This window comes from Apium graveolens, chromosome 3, assembly GCF_009905375.1.
Source record: "Apium graveolens cultivar Ventura chromosome 3, ASM990537v1, whole genome shotgun sequence".
NCBI classification, from domain to species: domain Eukaryota; kingdom Viridiplantae; phylum Streptophyta; class Magnoliopsida; order Apiales; family Apiaceae; genus Apium; species Apium graveolens.
The window spans coordinates 148,057,328-148,064,056 of record NC_133649.1 but is presented as its reverse complement, the minus strand read 5'-3'; the positions used below and the strand labels follow the sequence as shown (position 1 = coordinate 148,064,056).

Sequence of the window (6,729 nt, the reverse complement as noted above, 5' to 3'; positions counted from 1 at the left end):
AATATATAGTGTAAACAATAATGCAAGTATCTAAATGGATAACTTACTAGAATCCTTTATCAAGTGTAAGGTAATTACTTACTGGATATAAGCTTAAAGGAAGATGAAGTTACCAATTACTTCACTATACTTAAACCATTTTTAGAAAACTACTTGAACTACCACTGTTCAAAGTATAATAAGTTTCAAAAGTTCATCCCATAGATGAGACCACAAGTTAAGACTTGAATAGATTCAATCTTTGAAATATTATTGAATGAAATGAAGTTACGAGGTACTTCATTTAGTCCCGATATATATATCCACATATATATCTCTTATACATTTCCTGGAAACCGCTGTCATGTAAAGTGTGAACAGAGTTTGTAATATCCAATGAATTTTGGAAAGATAAGAATTTTGGCATAAACCCGATATCTTGCTGATCAGGCAAAGATACCAATAAGTAACCTTTTCTACTAATAGATGGACGAATTCCCCACTGGTCATCACCCTGGCCGCAATAGGACCTTATGCTGGACTGCGACTCAGCCACTTACGCATTTGATGGACTCCCACTGAGCCACTTACACTTTCATGGATGCCCACTGAGCCCATGTTGCTTATGACGACTCAATAGATGGACTTACTTCCCGAACGTTGGGTAAGTAATCAATTCATTTATCAAAATAGCAACCTCGTTGCGAATATAAAATACACCACAGAGCCGGATCCCTCAGGTTTTGAGCGAGTATTTAAATCCCCTTTGAAAGGAAGATCTTAAATATAAAAATGAGTTTCGGGATCCGCTCTAACTTTTAAAATCATTTTGAAGACTCGAAAACATTTTTAAGAATGTTTGGAGTAATGCTGATTTAATGAAATAAATCAGTCCCGATATATTAGAAAATATCTGAATATTATTATGTAAATAATATTCCCATAAGGATAATCTCTATATAAATAATTTGAAGTAGAAGTTTTAAAACTCATACTTGAAATGAATATTAAATAACCAAAGATATACTTATACGAAAGTACTATCTTTATTTGAATAATCGAAAATAAGTTTGATTATCGAAACATTATTCTTTAATAAAATAAAGAATATTATTTAGTAAATAATCGGAGTCATAAGTCCTCGAATGAATATTCAAGATAATATTCATTAAGTAGAATAAACAGAGTCATAAGTCCTCGAATGAATATTCAAGATAATATTCATTAAATAAAATAAACCGAGTCATAAGTCCTCGAATGAATATTCAAAGTAATATTCATTAATAAAAATAAAGTTATCGAATAAACCTTATTCGATTTATAGTTTTGAAAACTATATCTATATATATAAATAAATATATATAATATACTCGGGAACATCGACTCCCGGTTTTAGAAAATGTTCGCCTTTGGGTCCCCTATACTAAGGGTATACGCAACTAATGCTTATCTCTAGCATAGGTATTATGCAACTTATAAGCATTTGAATCAACAATTAGATATCAAGATCACGAAACAGGCATGCATATAAACCATATCAGCATGCTCCAATATATCGCAAGATTTTCTAATAACCATCATGCATCTATCACAAGATAATGTATATACATAAATACATCACAACAACAGTATAACGGGTAGAAAACTTGCCTGAGCGACTGGGGGTGGTAAAAGTCCTAGGATGAGTCTGGTAACCTATAAACCACATATAAGTTGGAATTAAACCAAAGTCGCTTAAGAATCTATACTTTAACCAATTAGAACCTAACGTTCGCTTTTGCGCTTAACGATTCACTTAAGTCACTCGAGTACCCTCGGAATCTGATGAACTAGAATTCCACAGGCAGCTCCAGAATCAAATTGAAGAAAATAACAGAAAGCTTGGAAGAAAATCCAGACCTTCAAGGAACTAGAAAAATCTGCTCAGGCTAGAGGAGCATCTTGAATTGACTGTGAGCCAAACCTTGCTCATTTTAATTAATTGAAGCATTTTCAGTTTTATCTACTTATCTTTAAAGATATATGTTCAGGATGTTTTGTTATCATCAAGTATCTCTTAATTTATGGCTACAATTCCAGTAGACATAAATTGGGGGAGATTGTTGTGCATATGTTGTGTACTTGATGATTTCATAAACAAAACATCTAAGTAGATTTTACTTAGTGAAATAATGTAGCACTCGACGGATAAGAATTATAGTCCCGACGGATGATTAACTTATTATCCATCGAGTGAATAGCTTATATAATAATAAGTTTGTAGCACAGTTATGTATGCACCTTTGTATAGAATTTGTAGTAGCATATAAGTCATGGTGACTTTAACTAGATATGAAGAATAGGTTGATTAATTGTACATAAACGATGTCTTGTAATTCTGCATAAGTGAAATAGAGTCAAGTGCCAAAATAGCTACCGACGGATGATTAACAAAGCCATCAACGGATGATCAAATGACTATCAACGGATGTTTAATATAGCAGTCGACGGATGATCAATTAAATCATCAACGGATGTTCTGAAAGTCGACGGATGATCATATGAAGAATTCAAACTGCAGTTGAACAGTGAAAGCTGACACACAGTCGTCGAGATGTATACAAACACACTGTGGAAGCCCATTAACTGGGTAATAGAGGAGAAAAGCAGCAAAGCTTAAGACTGTTAGATTTTATATTTGTTCAGTCTTTTTGACTTTGTAATCTTGGTATTATATAAACCAAGAGAGTAGCAAATAGAAAAATAACTGAGATAGCTGAGAAACAAAAAAAATAGAGAAATCTTTGTAAGCAGAATCTTTAGCATTTCCTGTATTCTCAGTAGTTCCATTTGTAAGCAGCTGTGAGCATTTCTGCACACAGAGTCCTCTCGATATATTATATATATCTCTGGTGGAATTGTTTAAATCCACCAGAAAGTTTTTAAAGACTCTTGTTTTTAATTACTTATGTTTTGATTCAATTAAGTTTACATTCCGTATTGTGCTAATCAAAACAAATATATCTATAATCGAGTTGAACATTTTTATTTCGAGAAAAAGGTTCAAGAATTCCATTCAACCCCCCTTCTGTAATTCTTGCTATATTGTTAAGGGACTAACAGTTGCTTTTTCTCTGTCACCAGTGTTTTTCTTCTTGCTGTTTAAGGTATTAAAATCAAGACCAATGGCAATGTTTGCACATGGTTTGTTTTTCTTATAGTACGGACCAACCAATTTAGATGCATTCTTGGAGGACTTCAACTTTACTTCACTTTTCTCCAGTTTTTCTCTTAGCACACCCTCAATCTCATTTGCACACCTGAGCTTGTTTTTCAGATAGCCATATTCTTGTTTCAAGGCTTCAAGCTCCACTATCAACAATTCAGCTTCTTATTTTTCATTTTCAAGCTTCTCATTTAACTTTGTTAATATGCTAACTTCTTCATTAGCAGCAACCATGCTTGTATGAATGTGAAACATTTCTGTGCTCATTTTTTCAACAGTTTCCTTATATTGATTCTCATTTAAATCAGTGGAGGTAAGAGTTGGTACCTGTGATTTAGATGAGGATGATTCTCCTTGCTCCAAGGCTATGAGTGCATAATTTTCAAGTTCTTCATCTTCGTCATTTTCAGAATCATCCCAACTTTTACCTTCAGCAATATAAGCTTTGCTTTGCTATTTCTTCAAAAGAGCATCATACTTTGCTTCAAGTTCAAGATAATCCTTATCTTTCTTTGCGTTCTTGGGTTTCCTGCATTCTGTAGCAAAGTTGCTGATAAGTGGCATTTTATACCACTTAGAACGTCTTAAAATGGCTTAAATTGGTGTCTTGAAATGAAGTATTTTGTGTATTTGATGCGTTTTTCTAGTATTTATGCATTTCAGGGTATTAGTTGCATTTCGGGGGAGGAATCATCAAGAATAAGCCTTGGCATGTGTTCACCATTGTGAGAGGAAAGGAATGGGCAGATTACGGCGAAGAAACGGAGCAAACCTGGATTTTTTCCAGTAGAGGCCTGCGCGCCCGCGCAGCAATGCTGAGCGGCCGCGCAGCAACCTGCGCGCCCGCGCAGCAACCTGCGCGCCCGCGCAGCTATGCTGAGCGGCCGCGCAGGGTCGGGGAAAAAGATAAATTATTTTAGACTTCTACTTCTGTTTGGCTTCCAACTTCTATGTAATCTGAGTTTTATGGGACTATTATATAGGTAGATTTGAGACGTTTTCACAGAGAGTATTAAGGGGATTATGTTTTAGATTGTGTTTTACGCAAGAAGCGAAGGAGATAAGGAAGAAGACCGATTTAGCACACCGCAACGAAGAGGAAGCATATTTTCTTGTGATTCTTGTTTCGTTGTAACGTTGGATGCTAGTTTTCTTGCTTTGACTTATTCACTCTTGTGACGTACTCTGTTTTAATATAATTAGTTTAGTTATTATTTTCTTGTGTTTGTTTGTCATGATTTCATATGAACCCATGATGGCGATAAGTTCTATTATGGGCTAATCGTGATCATGGGGTTACAACGGATTTATTATGGAATTCTTTAGTTAATTGTTTAATACTTTAGTGTGTGATGATTGCATGATATCTAGTATTGGTTGTGCGTATTCGTCTTATGTGCATCGCGAACATATAAGATAAGGTGTTAATCTCTTGTGAAGCGACGGTGGATCTTGAGATTTAGAACTTGCCATGCTAGCATAGGTTCATGTACGTTGAGCATGATTAGTGGGTAACTCTAACAGTTTTATTTGCCCTATGTAATCAAAAGGAATAACTTGAGCTTAAATCGTTGTGTTGTCAATTTCTGTAGACATATAGGAACTCAACATAATTGATGACTATTCAACTTCTATCTTAATTGTGGATGCTTGGTAGAATGGTATTAGTACAATGAAAGTTGGCTTTTATTAGTTTCGTGTTATTCGATTAATATCATCACTGTCACATGCTAAAGGTAATAACAATGGCTATAGAAGGAAGTAATAATGAAGTTGTGATCTCATGAGTGTTTTATTATTGATAAATTGAAGTGTTAGTTAAGTGGTTAATTAAGTAGTTAATTATAGTTAATATTTAATCAACAATTTTAAGTGTTATTATCTTAACATTGAGAAGTAATCATACATTGGTGAGTGAGTTTAATTAGACAATAATTTAGTCTGAGTCTCTGAGGGAACGAACTAGAAAATATTCTATATTACTTGCGAACGCGTATACTTGCGTGAATATTAGCGCGTGTTTTCGCCCTAACAAGTTTTTGGCGCCGCTGTCGGGGACTCGGCGTATTTGTTTAGTTTATGTACTTACCATCATTGGTCATTAGGACTCAGTGATTAGGACGTAGTAGTTACTTACTCTTTTCGGTTGTGTTTCAGGTACTTTAGCAAGCGTTTATGCAAACTCGTTCTCGTGCTCGCAAGAGGACTTTAGATACAGCTGAGGAGACAGACGAAGTTCTTGATATTCCGGAGAAGTTAGATTTTGAGGATTCGGATTCAGGAACTGAGCAGAAAGAACCAGTAAACATGGGAGATCGTATTGTTCAAGCTGATCTAGCTCTTATGGATTTTTCTCGGCCTAAAATTGATGACATTCAGTCAAGCATCCTTCATCCGGCTATTCAAGCTAACACCTTTGAAATCAAGCCGGACACTATTCAGATGGTGCAGAATTCTGTTTCTTTTGGAGGAGCGGCAACTGAAGACCCCAACATGCACATAAGGAATTTTGTCGAGATCTGCAGCACTTTTAAGTATAATGGCGTGACTGATGAGGCTATCAAGTTGAGGCTTTTTCCATTCTCACTGAGGGATAAGGCTAAAGACTGGTTACATTCTGAACCAGCTGGGTCCATCACTACGTGGCAAGATCTTGCGCAAAAGTTTCTGGTGAAGTTTTATCCAATGGCAAAGACTGCTGCTATGAGGAGTGCTCTTACTCAGTTTGCACAGCAACCTACAGAATCTATGTGCGAGGCTTGGGAACGCTACAAGGAAATGTTGAGAAAATGTCCACATCATGGAATGCCGGATTGGATGGTGATCACTGGTTTCTATAATGGTTTGGGGGCCCAATCTCGGCCCATGCTCGATGCAGCAGCTGGAGGAGCCTTATGGGCTAAAAGCTATACTGAGGCGTATAATCTTATAGAGACGATGGCTGCAAATGAGCATCAAAACCCAACTCAGAGGATGACGTCAGGCAAGGTAGCAGGTATTCTGGAAGTTGATGCAGCCACCGCTATTGCAGCCCACCTCCAAGCGCTACCAATGAAGGTTGATTCTCTGGCTACGTATGGAGTTAATCAAATAGCTATGGTTTGTGAGCTTTGTGCAGGTTCTCATGCTACGGATCAGTGTTCAGTATGTGAATAATTATCAGCGACAACAGCAGCCTGTGCCAGCGACCTATCATCCTAATAACAGAAATCATCCAAATTTCAGCTGGGGGAATAATCAGAATGCTATTCAGCCACCATATCAGCAAGGAGTGAGTAAACAGTTTAACCCACCTGGATTCCAGCAACCACAGCAGTATGCTACAAGGCAATCATATCCTCAACAGGGAAGTACAGCTGCACCCACTAGTGCTGATTTTGAGGAACTTAAGCTGTTGTGCAAGAGTCAGGCGGTTTCTATCAAGACCTTGGAAAATCAAATCGGTCAATTAGCCAATGCAGTGCTCAATCGTCAACCTGGCACTCTTCCCAGTGACACGAAAGTACCAGGCAGGAAGGAAGCTAAAGAGCAAGTCAAGGCTATTA

General features: G+C 36.7%; 1 non-coding gene across 1 annotated transcript; it reads right to left on the bottom strand.

Annotated features, from left to right (window-relative positions):
- Positions 1 to 5,884: 5,884 nt before the first annotated feature.
- LOC141715494 (small nucleolar RNA R71) lies at positions 5,885 to 5,991 on the bottom strand. The gene has a single exon (XR_012572255.1). It is a non-coding gene; the product is annotated as a small nucleolar RNA R71 (small nucleolar RNA).
- Positions 5,992 to 6,729: the final 738 nt, after the last annotated feature.